Source organism: Rhynchophorus ferrugineus, unplaced genomic scaffold, assembly GCF_030347505.1.
Source record: "Rhynchophorus ferrugineus isolate W39M unplaced genomic scaffold, kcgeb_rfMv2 rfM1, whole genome shotgun sequence".
In the NCBI taxonomy this organism is placed as follows: Eukaryota; Metazoa; Arthropoda; class Insecta; order Coleoptera; family Curculionidae; genus Rhynchophorus; species Rhynchophorus ferrugineus.
Window position 1 is genome coordinate 21,204,941 of NW_027472580.1, and position 20,487 is coordinate 21,225,427.

General features: G+C 30.7%; 1 protein-coding gene across 7 annotated transcripts in view; it reads left to right on the top strand.

The window, feature by feature from the left end:
* LOC143206226 (cytochrome b5 reductase 4) overlaps window positions 1-20,487 on the top strand; it is a 227,083-nt gene that overhangs the window by 124,804 nt on the left and 81,792 nt on the right. The window contains exon 1 of one of the 7 annotated variants that reach the window (XM_076419034.1): window positions 10,462-10,540. The exons of 1 other annotated variant lie outside the window; for it this stretch is intronic. The gene's annotated coding sequence lies outside the window, so the exon portion shown is untranslated. Of the gene's footprint in view, window positions 1-10,461; window positions 10,541-17,406; window positions 17,540-19,058; window positions 19,101-20,487 lie in introns of those variants that run through there. 5 more of the 7 variants (XM_076419036.1, XM_076419026.1, XM_076419027.1 and 2 more) reach the window with 5 other exon arrangements.

The window sequence follows — 20,487 nt, forward strand, 5'->3', positions numbered from 1 at the left end:
CTGATATAAATTTTGAACCGTCAAAACATGAAAGTTAACTTGTAAATAAAGTAACTTTCCCATCATCTGAAATCGTGTCGTCTCGTCGAACTTGAAGCATTTCCTTTTAGAGTTAAAAGCACTTCGACAGACTGTTTATAAATACTTTTTTCATCAAAAAGCGACTGGACGAACTCGGAGATTTGCAAATAAACAGTTTTTCCTTTTAGTCTCGTTATTGCTTTTTATTGGTTTTCCGATTTGAAGCGTTTTTGGGCATTTGTTTTCGAACTGGTCAAGACTAAAACACCATTTCTTACTTGGATGGATTTTATGTCCCATTGTTTTTTTTTTCATAATAAATAGCTTCGATGTTATCCGATATAACGAAAAAAGTTTTAAGAGGCCTTAAAATCGTAACGGCTTTAGGAAATTGTGTTACGTAGGAGAAAAAATACCCAGGTGGATCTTGTTTTTCTAAACTAATCATAACTTGAAGATTTTTTCGTTTAATTTTGGAGAAATCTTATAATATTTGGTTTACAATCATAATAAAATGATACTGTGAGCCAAACTTTATTGAGACTTGAGAAGTATATCGCAAATGGGCTATTTATTTTTCCATCCTTATTTTGACCTTTTCAAAATATTTGGATGTAATGCATTTGCGCCAATGTTTTTTCAGTCCTCGAAGCTGTTGTTGAATATCGAAGTCAGCCTTAGGAATGGCTATGCCTTCTTAATTTCGCGATGAAATCCAATCCTTGACTAGTGTGAAATATTGGTATAACGAAATTATCATAATTATGGCCGCTCTGTGAGAAAAGTGGTGAAGGTCGCCCAACACGAAATTAGATTGCAAGATCGTCATGTTACTTACCATGAGATTGAGTTATCTTTGGTTATTAGTATGACGAACATCAAGAAGGTATCGCATAAACATTTAGGTGTGAAAAAGATATGTACACGTTGGACCTGATTCATAAAATACAATCTACAAATTTTAATAAACCTGTCTCAAATATTGAGAATAACACAGTTTACCAATAAATATGAAACACATTTTATGTATAATATATATAAAATATAGATTATATCTTATAAAATATAGTTTATATCAATATTATATTAACATATATTTATATATTATTATATATTATATATTATTAAATTATTTATATATTATCATAGAGAGAAAAAAACCCAATACCCTATACATCATTTTGGGTTTGTTAACAAACATTTGACGATTGATCAGTGCATAGGATAACAGATGTAATTGAAGAAGCCTATAAAGGTAAAAAGGTATGTTCAGCTATGTTATTAGATCTAGCACAAGCCTTCAATAAGGTATAGCATGACGGCCTTATTTATAAGCTATAGAATTTGTTACCAAAAAATAACACATTGAACTGTTGAAATATTGCCTCCTTCAGTCAATGTTTATTGTCAATCAAGTGGAAGCGTACTGTATAATTAAAGAAGCTAAAGCAGGTATATAAGGAAGTGCATTGGGGCCTATTTTTACCTACTCTACAGTTGTGATATATCACAAATGGAAAATATCACGATAGCTACATTTGCTGATGACACTGCCATTCTTGCAGCCGGAGACAATAATGAAGAAACCGCACGAAAATGACAACATGCAACTGACAATACAAATAATTGGACCCAAATTTGGAAAATAAAGTTAGCGAAAGTAAACATATGCATATATTGTTTACGTATAATCAGACCACATAACAATAAGTAATACTATCATTCCGGATAGCAACAACGCTGAGTATCTCGGAATGTATCTCCATGCAAAACTTCGTTGCAACAAACGCGCAAAAAGGAAAAGAAAAGAACTTGAAGTAAACTACAGGAAAATATATTGGCTAATTTTCCAGAATAAAATCCTGAGATGTATTGTAGGTGGACCTAAATACAACAGGACTGATTACTTATACCAAGATCCTCAGATACCGACTGTCATTCAGGAAATCAAGAGAATTGCAAGGTGACTCCATTCTCATGTCAATATCGAAGTAATACAACTCTAGGTTAACACCAGAACAGGACTCAAAAGAATCAAATTATTTGTTCTTGTGTAATGTAGTTTATTGAAGTGCATTTAATAGATAAATAACAGTGTTAATACATAAACATTATTACACTCGAGGTCTAGTATAGGGCCGATGAGTTATATTGCAGGTTACTCAGCAATGACTAGTAACAATGTAATAAATAAGTTAAAAAATGTATTAATTGTTTTTATCCGAAGATAATTTCTACATAATTATGCTGGTACTCTAGATTTGCTCTTAATGTGTCCGAATCACATATAAATTAAACTCTAAACCTAATATACAAGGCTTCATTTGTTTATCTTCATCATATAATACTCAAAGTTGACAAGTTTATGTATGCTGTTGATAATATAATACATAACATAAACATAAATAACTTAAATATCTGTAAATAAAAAATTGTAAACAAAATCAACACGGACATTAAGTAACATGATCAATCAAATCCATGTCATACGGGAATATATAAAACTTCTAGAAAGTTGGCAATCGCAAAAATAATAGCAAATTTAATAACGTAGCTATGGAAATATCGCGCGGAAACAATAGAAACTTTTAAATAAATGAGCCATAACATAGCTCGTTATATTTTTATTTCTTGGAAATACGTGGTACTTGATTTAATGTATTGAACTTTCAGCTCAAAATTTATACCATGCTATTCTGTGATATGTATTCTAAATATTTGGTGTGTTTTTTTTTAATATATTTTAAAGTCTCCTTTTACCAACTCTCGGTTTATCTGGACTGAACCTACTGTTTAACGTGGACTCCGAACCACGGTCCTCGACATTAAGCCTATCCACTGGCGCGTGACCAACTTAGAAATTATCCCAGAAGACATCCGGTCTTACCCAGCCAGGTTACTGGAGTGACTGAGATAATTTTCCTTGTCGGATATTGCACCCTTGCCTATGACAATCACAAATATTAAACAATCACAAACATAGATTCACGACCCTGCCCCAAGTCGGCTTTGGAGTATTTTGAAATAACTCTTCTTTTCACGTATTGAACAAGCACTTTGGCATACATTTTTTTTTATAATGATTGAATACAATTTCCGATAACATAGAGGGCACAATATATAAGAGGTTGGTGATTTGTTTCCCTAGTATTAATATAGTTTTATATTCCATGACAAAAACACTAAATTACTACAATATACGGTAATATTACACCTTATGCTACAATCGTAATTACATTTTTTATTATTTAATTATTACATTGTTACTAGTCGTTTCCGACTAACCTACGATTTGTCTTTATGATAACTTATCTCAGTCTCTGGTGAAATAATGTTTATACATGTCACTGCTGTATATTTTATTATATGCACCTCACTACACAACACTACACAAGATCAAACGGTTTGTTTCTTTTGAGTCTGTGTCTTCAATATTCCCATGAGAATGGAGTCTTTCCTCATACCCCCTAGCAATACTCTTGAGTTCTTGACTGACTGTGGGTATCTGAAGGTCTCGATGTAGGTAATCAGTCCTATGGTATTTAGGTGCGCCCATAATACCTCTCAGGATTTTGTTCTGAAAAATTTGTATTTTATTAAGTTACTCTTTGTAGGACATCCCCATAATTGAACTCCGTATGTCTATATAGGTTTCAGTATTTGCTTATATAATAGCAATTTATTATGTACTGATAATTATGAGTAATTGCAATCTAATAACGTAAATGTAAATACTAAAATAAACCTATCATAAATATTATTATAATCAATGTGGATAAAAGAAATATATTAGATACAGGTAATTATAAGTATTCTGAAACTAGGTAGTATCGGTATTTGATAGCTTTTATAAATAAGCTAGAATATTCTAATTTTCATTCAGAAATAACAGTATAATGCTTTGGATATATAGGGATAAAATAACTATTAATTCTACAATGAAAAGGCTACAACATGAAACCAAGTAAAAAACTATCAATGCAAACTATATTTAAATCCCAATTTCGAAAAAAGTATCGACCAAGTACGCATGACTTATATAAACCTTTGAGATGTTGACAGCCAAATTTCGTATCGAACGTTTTTCTTTTTCCGTTTAATACAAAGCAATATACATGTTAATGTCACCGAGTATCGTTGAACTCCTAATATTTAATAACATAATAATATAATTTATAAGTTATTTTACTTGAATTACGAGTTATACTACTTGTAAAAATTAAACAAATCTGATATAAAAAGAAAAGCAGATTTACAAGATCCGAATCGTTAAAGGACGTGAAAAAAGGACAAGATACAATATTGAAAGGATTTCGTGTCGGGTAGTTTGTTCAGGTGTAGTCAAATATTTATTTAGGGCAAGTTTAAATCGGCCCGCTCTGATCGTACGCGGTCTGATCCGTCTAAATATATTGCGGTGCCCAGTCGTAATGCCCCTCGAGGGCATCGCATGACGCTTATAAATAATTTCGAATCCCCGGATAAAGAATAAATCCGACCCCTGGAGTGGCTATTCTGCGAAGATTTTGTAAACAATATATCCTTAGGTCTGCGAAGCTCATATAAATGTCTGATATTAATGCTTTATAGTTACGTTATAGTACAAATCATAATTATAGGTTTTATGTTATTAATAGTTTTAATCTACGACGAATAAATATTGTAATTGTAATAATGTAAAAACATTAACCGCTTAAAATTAATTTATTTATGTTATTTGTATGTATATTTATATAGGCCTATAAATTAATTTCAAAGAATTTAGAACATATGGTGTTAACTTCACCTTGAAGCTTCACTTTTCAGTCAAATTGTGAACAAAGAAGTTTTTTCAATGCATTAAAAATATCTGAATTTGTATCGAGTAAATCCAATTTGTGTTTTTCTTTATCACTTCAATTTGGAGAAAAAGACAGCGGAATAAAGAATCGAATGCTGTCGGAAGCTTACGAGAACACTGCTCCATTGATTTCAACATGTGAATACTTGTTTCAATGTTTCAAAAGTGGTGATTTTGACACCGAAGACAAAGAACGTTCTGGACACCTAAATAATATGAGGATTTGAAGGCATTATTTGATGAAACCATCAATGAGGATCGCTATGGATTAAAATTGATGCCTTAGAGTGATAGGAGTAAAGACACAACAATGTTATTCTTCATCACGCTGGACTACATGTTGCAAAACTGGTGAAAACATACTTGGAGACAGTGGGGATACATTTACCTGTTATGTACTGTAATAAACGTACATAACAGGTGAAAATATAACAAATAAAAACTAGTTTGAAAGTTTGAAAAATAATAATATAAACATAAAATTAGAAAGGAACAAAACAAATCTAATTTAATATAACTGTTTGGGCAGTGTACCAACTTCAAACTGATTTTTATTTAGTTACTACAACGTTTATTGCGTACATATTTTAGTTTAAAAACGTTTTATTTTGTATTAAAAGTCTAAGTTTGATTATTTTTTACAGTTTAGTGAGTCCTTTATTTATTTTTTGAAGTCGGTTCAATTTTTTTTTGCAAAAATATTTTTTATACACAGTAATAATTCACCTGCCATGGCTGACGACTGGCCTTAACCGTTCTGGCTTCGCATACATGAATTCGAAGAAAAGACGGTTAATTTCTTCCTCCAAATTTTACTTTTGTACATTGCGTATTGCCTGAACTTTATATCTTACAAAGATTCTCGTTTAATATATAAAATAGTCATTTTATATTCCATAAGGGTTTTTTTCCTGATGTGTTCAATGGCCTTAGCGTTTTTGAAATTTTTTAAAATGCAATTTGTCGATCGCATTTATTCGAAATTAATATAAAATAAAGCAGAGCATTAATTGATAGAAACACTAAGTTATAAACTGGCTCTCTACCGTATGTTCTCGACCGATTTCGAGCAAATTGTAAGGAATAATTTAAATTGGAAAACCACCGAAAGAAAGAACGGGACTAAAAAGAAAATTTGTTTATTTGCAAATCCCCGAGCTTATCCGTTCGCTCTGCGCCGAAAAAAGTATCCAGAGACGGCCTGCCGTAGTGCTTTTAACTCTAAAAGGAAATGCCGAAAGTTCACCGAGCTAACACGGTTTCAGAAAATGAAGAAGTTACTTTATTTACTGTTTTATTTTCTTATTCTGGCGGTTTATAATTTATATCGACATATCAGTAGTGAAGATAAAAGCAAAGTTTTTGGACAAATATACGTACTAGGTATAAATACGTTGTATTCTTAAAATATGTCATGCGAATATATGAGGTGTTGCCGCATCAAATTTAGGTTTTGGATTACTAGATTTAGGATTGACAAAATATTAAAGTAAATATAATAATGAAAAAAAATTACGTAAAATATAATTTATTTATTAAAATTATAGTACATATAAAGCATATATTACTGACTTAGAATTAATTAATCAATCACAATAGTTTGTAGATTAGAGTTGTTTTCTTAGACGTATATTGAACTCCTTTTACTACCTTGAAGTAGAGTTTTAAGCAAGTTTTTATGTTGTGGTATCTCTTGAAGGTCTAATCTACCCAATTAATAATTATTTACTCAATAATATCTTTTACTTTAATTAGAGAACATATTTACTTTTTTTTTCTCTTTTTTACAGTTTTTTATGTTACTACCTGTATACATTTTCCTTAACTCACTAAGCTATCTCACTGACTATTTGGATCTTGCGACAATGTCCAATCAATTTTATAAAGTAAATGTGACTTGAAAAATAGATTAATTAAATATTACTCTTAATTTTTTTGTGTATCTTTATCATTTTATTTTTCACTTGCGGATTTCGAATTATAAAATAGAATAGTATAGAATAGTAGTATAAATATTTCTGTTCTTGTTATGCTAAGATCATTAATTTCGTGATTTACTCCACAATAGCAGAATTGTTCAACGTTTTAATATGTCCCATGTTTAATATTTCCCTATTCACTAATAATGAAACAAAACTCGATGAACTCGATGATATTATTATTATTTTGATAATAATAATCGGCCAATTGGATGTCAAATTTCATGAAACAAGACTGGGTTTGACGAAAAAAGTCGATAATGATCTTAAAAGATCATTATTAGGACTTGTTAATTAAAAAAAATTAACAAAATAATTGAACCGAATTCTAAAAATTAATAAGGAACTCACTAAAAGTAAAAAAAAAACATTTTAAAATAAAATATGTACATAATAAGCCTTGTAATAACTAAATAAAAATAATCAAAAACCTTATTTAACCTATCTACTACACATATTTTATATTCTACGATGTTATATACACCCAATTTAGCTTAATAAATCGATCCAAAATATTTGATAATGAGATTATTACCACATGAATTAGCTGAAATTTTTTTTTTGAATTTACTATCACAGTTTAATTATTTGCCGGGCAAAAATACAAAAACTTTCCTTGGCTTTTTGTGGCTGTTGAATAGTGGATCAACAATGTTACAACAAAGTCAAGGGTGGGTATGTGTGATCCATAAGGTGTAACAAGTATCAAAGAAACGAAGGTCATCTTGTTCCAAAGCCCTCGGCCACCTATTGCAACAGTTGTCAAAGATACACTGTTACAGCTCGAATAGAAAACGTCTTCTTATTGTATCATGATGTAACACGGAAGATGTTTTGGAAATAATAGATTAACATATATTGTAATTTATTTAATAAATTGCTTTATAAAGTGAAAAAATTATCAAAATTTTTGCAAGCATCAAGTAGAGAGGAATTTGTTACCGATTATTTTACTAAAGCATTTTATTTTATTTCTTTTCAGGTAGGCATATTTTCACCCTGCAACTGATGACACCTTTTTTGGCGGTTCTATGGTACGTTGACAATTCAGTACGTAGTATGATAAAAATTAATATATAGTCTGTCCAATCAAACAGTGAACTAACGTCATCTAAATGTATGACGTCGAAACGTCGCAATGTTGCCGCATTAAACTTTGACGTTCAGTTTATTTTAGCTTTGACATTTAACAACATTCTTGTTTTAATGTAAAATAATGGAAGAAAAATTTTACAAAATATAATTTGTGTAATACTACAGTACATCTAATGCATGCATTTTCCAAGGATTTAGATTTCAATTAATTATACAGCTATAATAGCTTGTTGGTTAGAGTTGTTTTATTATTTTTACATAAAATTATCTTCCAACCCATCTACCGTATCCCATTGAGGCTTAATCCACCTAATTAACAATTGTATTTCCAAGTAATGTATTTTACTTTCAATATAGAGCATATTTCCCTATTTATGTTTAGTGCTTGTCGCCCTCATTGTTTTATTTCCTTATCAAGTTATTATCATATCACTGTATTTCTTCGTTCCTATCTCCTCTAATCATTTCAACCAAATGATCATGCATATTATATGGAATTGCATACATATCAATACATTCAGTATTGAATCATAACCCCACATGCAGAAAGTTTCATTCAGTCATTGTCAATTTCTGAGCCACCATCCAGAAGTGTTTTTATAGACAATCCTTCACATTCTTTCACATATCCAAACAGTTCTTTCTTGTATATATTTCTCGACCTACATGTGTATTATAGTAATTTTTTACCTAACACCCATTACCTAACAACTAGATTTGATTGAATATGCAATGATACAGGCATATCATTCTGGGGCCTTATTGTGTAGTTTTCTGATCTACTTTGTATGTTTTCTTCAGGCTTATTCCTTAAAAAAATAAATTACATAAAACGGAATTATTTTATTTATTTCATTAGCATTTCATTTATATTTACCAAGTAACAATTTGAAATATTTCACTCTTCAACACGGTATTTTGAAAACTTAATTTATGTTATGCTATCTTTCTCCGATCTTTTCCGCCGATGTGCTACGATATGGTGCAATATCCATAACGATAATTGATGGTTCCTTTTAGTTCTTTAACAAGTGATTTTCAAACCAAAGCAAAAACGTATATCTTATTTCTCGATGGTAATTGTTCTTGGACTTATAGCAAAAGCACTAACTCTGCTAAAAAATGGTATAAAACTATTCCTATTTCTAGTACGAAAAACAACATACTTATAATTAATTATTAAAACATATTATGATTAACAAAACCTAATCAAATGTTTTTCTTACTTACCTTTTTCCATCAACTTTTGTTGTCTTTGCACTCTTTTTATCAGCGTCTTGTCAATGATCAATTTAGAAATACCTGTGTCTGTATACAAATTGAAATAAATTATAATAATAAAGTCTCTCTTAATTTTATTATATGCTTTTGTATTATTTTAAAAGCAATGTCTGGAATTTGAATTGGACCTATTTGTGACTTATCTTTATATTATTTAAATTTTAGATTTCCTAACGTGTTTGTAGTGATGACTTATATCCTTCAAACAACTGCATATTCCTAAGTTCTATTGACACTTTCCATACTAACAGTTATCTCTGTTATTGAATAATTACATTGAAATATATTTAACATGTATTACAAAAAACTACTGACCGTTTTTATATATTTCATAAATTTGATCTTGAATAGAACTAGTGTCAAGATACGTAGATACTTTCTTTTCGGTAAATCCAAAATAATATTGTTTTTCTTCTTTTGTGAGATTTTAGTTATAGTGTCCATACTAATATTCAGTGCAATAAAAGTATTTCCAATGAAAACCCCAGCAGCTTAATATTTAATATTATCAATGCTTACCTTTCTGACACATTTTACTGGTAAGAGCGGGCCCCCATTACCTCGTTCCTTTTCGAAGTTATTATAGATTAGTAATGTGTTTCCGACTATTTATTTAGCTTTGGCATTTCCAACCAGAATAATCAAGAATATTAAGCAACGATTTGAAATTATCAAAATAAGCAAGGCGTCAAAATAACGTATGGCCATTTATAACCTGTCATTATTTTCACCAATATTTTGAGAATTTTGCAGATATTTGGTTACATGTTCGAACGTATCAGACAGTATCTCTTTTTGACTGGAGTAAACTATGAAGGAGAATATCGTCTGGTATTAAAACGAATTTACAAACTGCAATAGGCAATACATTATACATCTTGATGCCGTGAGTTCACTGCTATTTTGGATAGACTATATAATGTGCGTAATATGGGTTTCCAATTATCAGAATAAATACTTAATGCGCTTGATGCACCTCGCACCATTTGATGCCGAGGTGTTGTTCGGGCAACCGGAAATGAGGTTGGTCAAAAGGGGGGAAGCTTGGTTGTAGTGTAACGTCCCGGAATCACCTCTGGCGCAAGTTCTTCCTTCTCCCGATTCAGTCGGGCCGTGGAGCTCGAGGCGACGCATGCACCGATGCTGGCGTCGCGACGTCCCGTCCGCCGATCATCTCACGTGCTTGCCGGATTCGTACTTTTTTCGTGTCTTTGCATGGCGCGCTCGGATGCTCTACGGTCTCGTTTCTCGGGTTGGCGACAGAATGGCGGCATACGAATCTCACTTATTCGCAAGTTAAAATCCATAAAACCGCTAAGTATATGTTCGTAGTATCATTTTATTTTATAATTAATTACCCGTACATATTTACACATTTACCCATTTATTTATTATTTACATTATATAAATGTTATAACATGTAAATGGATAAACATCAGAAAAATAATTACACAATTTTTTTAAAATTCATTTTATATCAAAACTAGTTTCTTATGTCAATCATTAATTTAATCTTTTTATTAAATTGGTCGCCGCATATTATAATTCATCCAGGAACAAGCTACGATTCTGTCTAGAGTTTCTCTCACTGTACACACGTTTTACTTGTACACTGTTACATAAGTTCCTAGCGATTAGTTCGGTTCATTTTGCAAACGTGGTGTTATTCATCTAGTAGCTGAAGAGCATCTGCGTGCTCATAGATCTCTATAGCCTGTATTCGTTTTTCTCGTAATATTTTAATTTTTTGTTAGACTGTAGAAATTCGTAGGCCTCGAAGTAGTAAACTAAATAAAAGCAGTAAGAGTCTTTTGACGAAAATGTGTACTGGTAAATGTATAATAATTAGTGCCATTTATCATGTTTCTCTTATAATAGAGTGAAAGGACTGACTTGAAAATTATATGTTACTAACACTTGTTTTCGCAGTATTTTCAGCATAAGATCTTAAATGTATTTGATATATAAAATTAATTGAAATTATAAATATCTGTGCATTAAATCATATTAAAATATATGCAAACTATCTCAAGGGCTAATATTCACTATTGATTTAACTGAAATTGTATTTATATATTAATATAATAATAATATAACAATAATATAATATTAATAATATAATAATAATAATATAATAATAATATAATAATAATAATAATATAATAATAATAATATAATAATAATATAATAATAATAATAATATAATATTAATATAATAATAATAATAATATAATAATAATATAATTAATAATATAATATTAATAATATAATAATAATAATATAATAATAATAAATACAATAATAATGTAATAATATATAATTCATTTTCAAGTTTACACTTTCAATTTCTATCGAAATAACTCAGAAATTCACCCAGCTCATAAAAACTAAAGTCAGTACAACCCGTGCGTTTTTTCAATGTTAAGCTGTTCTGGCTTTTTTACACCTTTTTTTATGGAAAAAGATCTTTATTACCAGAAATTAGAAAGAACAATAAGTAATGGGTGTAACTAGAAAATTATTTTTATTACATTTGCATCTTTCAAACATTTCCGTTTCATTTCCATTCCACGCACTCACTGAACATTTTAGTATTACTTTTTGAAACTTCTTTTCGATTAATTAGTGCAGCAATTTCCCAGCTCTTTGCAAAATAGTATGTTTTCTCATCACGGTCTGTGTTGATGAATTATGTTGATGAAACACATTTATTACTAAATCCGGCCGTTTTTTCTTTAACTGACTAATAAATATGTCCAAAAGCTCTGAATAATATTCACCGGTGATCGTTTTCCTTTTTCAAGATAATCAACATGAAATACATTGTATGCATTCCAAAAAGTTGTCTCCATGATTTGTTAGCCGACATACACAACTTGGCTTTCTTTGGGGTATCTTCGCCTGGAGAATCCCACTGTTTTGATTATTCCTTAGCCCTTATTTACATTATATAAATGTTATAACATGTAAATGTATAAACACTAGAAAAATAATTACATATTTTTAAAAAATTTCATTTTATATTAACACTAGTTTCCTAGATCAACCATTAATTTAATCTTTTTTTTAAATTAGTCGCCGTATATTATAGTTCATCCAGGAATAAGCTATGATTCTGTCTAGAGTTTCTCTCACTGTACACACGTTTTACTTGCACACTGTTACATAGTTACAAAGTTCCTAGAGTTTAGTTCGGTTCATTCTGCAAATGAGATGTTATCCATCTGGTAGCTGAAAAGCATCATAGAGCTATAGCCTGGGCTCGTATTTCCCGGTAAATATTTTGATTTTTTGTTTGAATGTAGGAATTTCTAGGCGTCAATGTAATAAACAAGAGCAGCAAGAGTCTTTTGACTAAAAAGTGTACTACTACATTTATAATAATTAGTGATCGCCCTCCCTGTGTCCGAAATTCGACCACAATATATTAAATTTATTATGTTTCTCTCATAATAAAGTAAAAGGACTAATTTAAAAATTATATGTTACTCACACTTGTTTTCATAATATTTTCAGTATAAGATCATAAATATATTTGACACCTAAAATTAAATAAAATTAAAAATATCTGTAGATAAAAACATGTTAAAATATGTGTAAACTATCTCAATGGCTATTATTTACTATTGATTTAACTGAAATTGCATTTAATTAAATGTAATTCCCATTAAATTTCAATGATTTATAAAGTATTAATAAGTGTAAATTACTCCGCCATTTTTTTCCAATGGTGCTTGTGTTCAAAAATCAGTTAAGAAAGTGTTTTTAATTAATTTAACAGAAATAACTCAGAAATTCACCCAGCTCATAAAATCTAAAGTCAGTACAACCCGTTCGTTTTTTCAATGTTAAGCTATTCTGACTTTTTTACACTTTTTTATAGGGAAAGATCTTTATTATCAGAAATTACAATCAGCAATATATAATTTGTGTAACTAGAAAGCTATTTTTATTACATTTGCTTTTTCCAAACATTTCCGTTTCATTTCCACGAAGTTACTAAACATTTTAGTATAACTTTTTGAAACTTTTTTAACTCGATTATTTAGTGCAGCGATTTTCCATTGTTTGTATTCGTTGTAAATAGTAGGTTTCCTCAATGAATGAGATGCCAATTTGAGACATACACAACTTGGCTTTCTTTGTGGTACGTTCACATGCTCATCCACTGTTTTGATTGCTCCTTGGTGTCTGCTATTTTGCATAAACCAAAGGACGCAGCTTTTTCAACATGTCACAGTAGTATATAAATATATTTTGAAAGCAGTCGTCGTACATATTTAGAGCTACTGCACGGAAAACTCAAATAGTTAATTAAAAGTAAATTGATAGTTAATTTTGTTGATATTTATAAACTATTATAAATGTTCTACTTAAGATTCCACCTAACTGTACCATTTGGAAGAAATATATTACACCAGATAACCCCAAATATTGTGTTATCTTTGTAAACTATCAGAATATAAAATATTCAGCAAAAGGCAACGGTCCTCGGTATATTTCTCAACGTTCATGAATACGTTTTATTATCTTTCTCGGCGCTGGGTATTATTAACGATAATATATGGCATCTAAGTGGTATATTTGCTGGTCCTTGAAATGTTACGTCCAAGGATGACCCCTTATATAACTTTTATACGTTGAAAGGAGGATATTTATTGCCAGGAAAATGTATCTTTTGGCTTATACTAAATTTATAATAATTTGTTATACTTTTGAAAAATTTTCACGATTACTGTTTGAAATAATTACTTTTATTATTATATTACTACGACCAAAGATTTCTGTCTCTTTGGACAACAGAAATATTTTAGTTTTAAAGGATTTGTTTTAATTTGAACCTTTATTGTGAAAAATGGGTACAATGTATTTTATTCAAAGTATTTTCCATTGATGGCCTTTTTCCTATCTTCCAGGAATTCTACGGATTCCGTCTCGAAATAACGGTGTATCTTTTGAGGATATCTACTAGTCGATCCATTTTTTTCGTATTTTCATAAGAAGTGAGGCATTGCTCGAATAGGTCATGACTCATATATCGGAACAAGTAAAAATCAGGAGCAAGGTCTGGATAATACGGCGTGTAAAGTGGCACTTTCCATTTTGATGTTTCCAAGTAGGTTTTCATCGATTTTGCAACATATAGTGGAGCGTTGTCTGAAGAATAACATTATTGTATTTTTGCTCGTGTTTCGGTCGTTTTCGCCCGTCTCAAACGTAACAAACAATTCGCATTGATTCTTTTATCGGATAATAGCTTTAAATCTCCGTCTTCAATATTTTTCCGCTGTCGAGAATGTTTGTGTCAAAATCACCACTTTTTAACTAGTATTCGCATTTTGAAATCGATGGAGCATGGTTACCATAAGATATACAGAAGTAAAACTTTCCGTAATTGCGATTTACTCGGTACAAATTCCAAAATTTTCAAAAATTTTCTTTATTTTTACTAATAGTATTATTTCTTTAGGTGATACTACTACATACAGCATCCTGCCATAACTTTTCATTATATAATTCTTACTCACCAGATTTGAGTGATTTTTGGTTATTTTTCGTGACTAAAGTTCGAGGAGAATAAATTGCAAGACATATTGGGCGAAGATCCAGCTCAAGTTCTCAAATAATTTACAAGCAGCTTAGCAGTTGATTAGTCAACTGTTTTTAGATGAGAAAGTTCAAAATTGAGTAAAAATGGCTACCTCGCGAATTGACTGAAAATGCCATTTGGAGCCATCACAGTTCTATTGCTTCTCAGGCAAAAAAGAATATTTTTCGGTGGTGTGTGACTGGCGATGAAAAGCGGGTATATTACACTGTTCTAAGCTCAAAAAGTTATGGATTAATCTAGAGGAGCCATCCATATCGACAAGCAGAATATTAATGACCATAAAGTCCTTAAGTAATATCGACAAAATATTTTATTTAAATACTAGTTAACGCTTCTATAAAACATTTTCAAAATGCATCAAAAAACAATATCTAATCTGCCAATTGACAACTTATTTTCAAACTGTACATTGTTATTGCCTTAAATATTAAAAAGTAGAAAAACCATTCCAGTTTTCCAAAATATTCTTCAAAATATTTTATTTGAATCTAGTAATTAATAAGTAATAGAATATAATAATTACATGTTACAATTTTGTAAATGACTACGAAACCTCCTTTTCTTCTTTATATATTTTTATAGATGCTTTATGTACACTATCCATATTATATATAGCTATGCAAAAGTCTAGGGTCTCGCACAAACGAATTAAAGTATTCCTAATACCGTTAACTATTCTTGCTTGAAATATTACTACATACACACTTACTTAAGAGACTAAGATCTTTTAAATCATCTTGTCTGTTTATTATCAGCATGAAGCTAAAGATACAGGTTCGCCCGTTTCAAAAGCGTCTTGTAATATTCAATTTTCACACCTCTCAATGTACTCCATTTGAAAAAAATATGATTATACTTCTAATGTGGGCTGAGCTAATACTGATTCTAATATTTAACTTGTAGCTCTATTTTCCTTTCCAACGGGTTAAGGGAAATGATGTGAATGTAAAGATACACATATTATGTATTTCTTTTCAAATATCGATGTAGATTTTAATGAAAGACTTACTCTTGAAATTACAATTAAGAATTCCATCTTAGATAAGCAATGAGATAAGTAAATATTTCACATTTCGGTCCGTAAACATATGGTTGGGTCAAATGTAGGAATTCATAAGAGATTTCCTGAGTTTATTATTATTTACTTTTAACAACCATTTCTTGCGCTAGAACAGAATCTCTTTGGAAAATGATTGATTTTATTTGAACCTTCACATCTTGAAAAACCACACCCTTATTGCCTTTGTTTATTGCTTTTATATACAAATGATGTTCACCTTAAATGCTACCAAAAATAACGTTGTGACAACAAATTTACTTAAAATGATTTGCCAAATGAAAGAATAACAAATATAACCTGTCCTACAAAATTTCAAATAAAGAAAAAAAGAAGAAATAAAGAAAGAAAGAAGAGAAATTCGTTATCTCCAAGTGTTGACTACCGAGAAAAATATCGATATTTTAATAAGTATCGATATAACGTTTTCGTTATTTTTAAAAATCATCGATATTTCTCGTAAAATATATTGAACATAAAATATAATAAACCCTTACAATTAAATACCAACAATAAAATATCTTTAACAAAAAAATTTAACCGACTTAAGGAATTTTTTTTAATTCAACTTAAATCAAACTTAGATTTTTAACACAAAAAAAATATTTTAAAATAAAATTTGTACATAATAATCGTTGTAATAACTAAGTAATAATAAACAAACCCTTATTTAACCTATCTATTTACAATATTATTTTAACTACTACCAACTGACTACTTTGAAAGGATATTTACTTAGTAAATTACGCAGTTATTTTATTTGACATTACAATAGCTAGACCAGGTTATACAGCCCGAATGGGTAAAATAGGAATAAAGAAACAATGATTGAAAATAGGGACCGCTTCAGGCCCCCGGGTCCGCTACTTAGCCTAGATCATTTGACAAATGTTCTAACTAATCTGGAACAAAAAACTATTTTCTGTGCCGAGAATAGAATACGCGATCTCCGTTTGGGATCTAAACGGTTTAACCATTATACCATAGAACCAGTTGTCTACAATATTTCTACGAAGTCTTATATGCTACAGTTAGTGTTTAAACAGCAAACTGAATGGCTTTTGCATCAGCTCAGCAATAACATTATACACAAAAAGCTTTGTACTTGCCTTTGAAATTTGAGCGTTTCTCTTTGTTTCCAAATCAATAACATTTAAACTCCAGCGCCAAACCATTTCTAAAAGTATGGTAAGACGGATATTTTTGCGACAAAGGAACTTGAGGCAAAACATCCAAAAATTCTATGAGTCCTCAATTTTATATTTTGTATTTTAACAATGTTATGGCAAGTTATTTTTTGTTTACAAGGCACGTTAGAAGTACGCGCACAAAACTTTCAATTGTTAATATTGTTACGTCGAAAAATCATGAATACAATAACCGTACGGTTAGTATTCAAAATGTATTCGAGTACTGATTCATTTCGCGAGGTTCAGCCCGTATTGGGAGTCATAAAAACGTTACGAAAAAGGATTTGCTTTCTTCATTAAAATGTACGCGCATAACCACGGGCCCCTATTACAGACGGGGGAACCAGTTGAAATTTGCGTTTCTAATTCGACGGAGTTTGGCAGAAATCGTGTGTTCGAGTTTGTGTTTATGTTTGTAAACTGTAGTTCAGAAGTTTTCAGTCCAGCATCATTCGTGTTAACAATGTAAGATATTATCTCAGCGTTATATCTCAGTGAAATATTACGTATTGTTCTTTTCTAAAATAAATTTATATTATTTTGTTTACAACACATTTTGGTAAATGCACTCGTCCTTCTTTTGATGCAAATACTACAGAACAATAGTAATAAATTAATTTGTAAATTAAGATTATTCCAAGTAACAGATCAATTGAAAAGCCCCCGGCTTGACACATAGATGGCGCTACTAGAATGAAATCCATATGTTTTTAGTTAGACCTAACCCTCAAAGTATGCGTGTATAAATTTGACAGCTGTTGGACCATTAGTTTGTGAATTATAACATTTTGAATGAAGCAACTTTTGCTATTGTGAAAAAAATGGATAAAAAAGAATTTCGCGTGTTAATAAAATATTGCTTTTTGAAGGGGAAAAATACAGTTGAAACAAAAACTTGGCTTAATACCGAGTTTCCGGACACTGCCTGAGTGACTGAACTGAGTTTAGACATGGTGAAATGAGCACCAAAGACGGTGAGCGCAGTGGATGACCAAAAGAGGTTGTTACCGACAAACACATTTTAAAAATCCATAAAATGATTTTGAATAACCGTAAATTGAAACTGAATGAAATAACAGACACTCTAAAGATATCAGCTGAGCGTGTACATCATATTATTCACGAATGTTTAGATATGAGAAAGCTCTGTGCAAAGTGGGTGCCGCGCGAGCTCATTTTTGACCAAAAACGACGACGAGTTACGAAAAACGGCCGCATTTGAAGAAAAAGAATGTACTGTTTCACCAAGACAATGCACCGTGTCACAAGTCGGTGAAAACGATGGCAAAAATCCATGAATTGGGCTTCGAATTGCTTCCTCATCCACCGTATTCTCCAGATCTGGCCCTCAACGACTATTTCCTGTTCTCAGATCTCAAAAGAATACTCACTGGGAAGAAATTTTCGTCGAATGAAGAGGTGATCGCCGAAATTGAAACCTATTTTGAAGCAAAAGACAAATCGTACTACAAAAATGGTATCGAAAAGTTAAAGGGTCGCTATAATCAGTGTATTACCCTTGAAGGGAATTATGTTGAATAAAAAAAACTAATTTTGGCAAAAAAATGTGTTTTACTATGGTAGGCCGGGAACTTTTCAATTGACCTGTTATATATAACGTAAGATGTAATACAAAAGTTGCATTAAGTAATTAACTATTTTAGTATTTCTATTTTATTCCTTTGGGGATATATGTTCATGTTTAAATAATGTTTCAATATAATTTTTTATTAATTATTTATTTTATTAGGCCTACAAATTAGTTTTAAAGGTTTTTTTTTAATTGAAGCTTTATTGGGAAAAATCAGTAGAATGTATTTCATTCAAAGTATTGTGCATCGATGGCCGCTACTTTTAACAGTCTTTCAGGTAATTTACGGATTCCATCTCGAAAGAACGGTGTATATTTTGAGGCTATCGACGAATCGGTTTTTTTTCGTGTCTTCGTAAGAACTAGTGAACAGTATGAACTAGTGAAGAACTAAGAATAAGTGGTAATCAGAAGAAGTAAAATTTGGAAAATACGGTGGGCATTTTGTTGTCTCCAAGTATGTTTTCGCGCAGTGATTTGCCCAAACGCATCAAGTGCACTCGTTAGCGATCTCCATTGATGATCTCATCAATCCTTCAAATACTAGTTTTTTTTGTCTAAAAAATTGAAACTTTGTGTCTTTGTCTAAAACACTGAAACCGGTATTCACATATTGAAATCGATTAAGCATTGTTGCCATAAGCCTCACACAGCCTGTTACTTCCCTTAAGAGTAAAGCTTGGCCCGAGATGAAGTCGGTTAAGAATGTGCCCGGTGCGATTTAATGCACATTAACACCATCTGTTGTAAATCCTTTAAAATTAGTTTATAAGCCTGATGGCATTTAATTTTGTTAATTTATTCATTATTAATATGTTGAAATTGAACCAGCGTCGAAGATATTTAGCATTATTTTTTTACAACATATTTATTAAAGTTTGAAAAATATTCAAAATAAAAGAAAACAATTATAAGCTGTTAGAGTTAGCAGGAAAACCTATATCAAAAAACTGTGAAATATAAAGGTTAATTTAATGATCAGATACACATTTAAAAATATTTTCAACAATATCTCAAGGATGACTTCAAATAAGTAATCTGAAAACCTCTTTTCGATAAATTCATTTTTAAATATTTAATTATTTATAATAGTAAAACAATTTTTTTACAAATATGTCACCTACCATATTTGCTGTTTATTGCTAGGCAATTTTATTAGGTTCTTTCATGTATTCAGACCATTTTTTCGATTTAAAAATGCATTCAATGATACAAATTGCTAAAATATAATATATAATAATAAAATTAGTTTGTACATTTTTTGTACGTTCATTCTGATAATACAGTTATAGCGTGTCGAAAGAACGATGCTGGTTTTGCAGCGATCTAATTTTCGATCCATTTTAGCACTTTTTCAGCATTTCAAGACCGTGTGCCAACCTAGCCACTCTCTATTGATCTGAATAAGTGGTAATCAGAAGGCACTATATCCGACGAGTATGCCGGATGTGGCAAAATCCCCAATTTGAGCTGCAACAGTGTATCCTTCCTAACTCTTGCAATGTGTGGCTAGGAGTTGTCAGGCAATAGGATGAGTTTGTGCTTATTTCTCTATTCTGATATTTTTTGTAACATTATGCTACTCCATCTGTTCAATTGACGTCGGTAGACATCTGTGGTGACAGTTTTACTCGGTTTTAGCAGCTTATACACTACATTTTGTTAATCCCACCATATGCACAGCAAGATTGTAGAGCCGCCAATATTTCGCTACGATGTAAATGCGGATAACTTACCTGGACTAACCTATAACGTCTTACATTTAAGAGAATGGTAGTAAATCCATTTTTCATCGCTAGCCGTAATACGAGCTCTTGTTTTT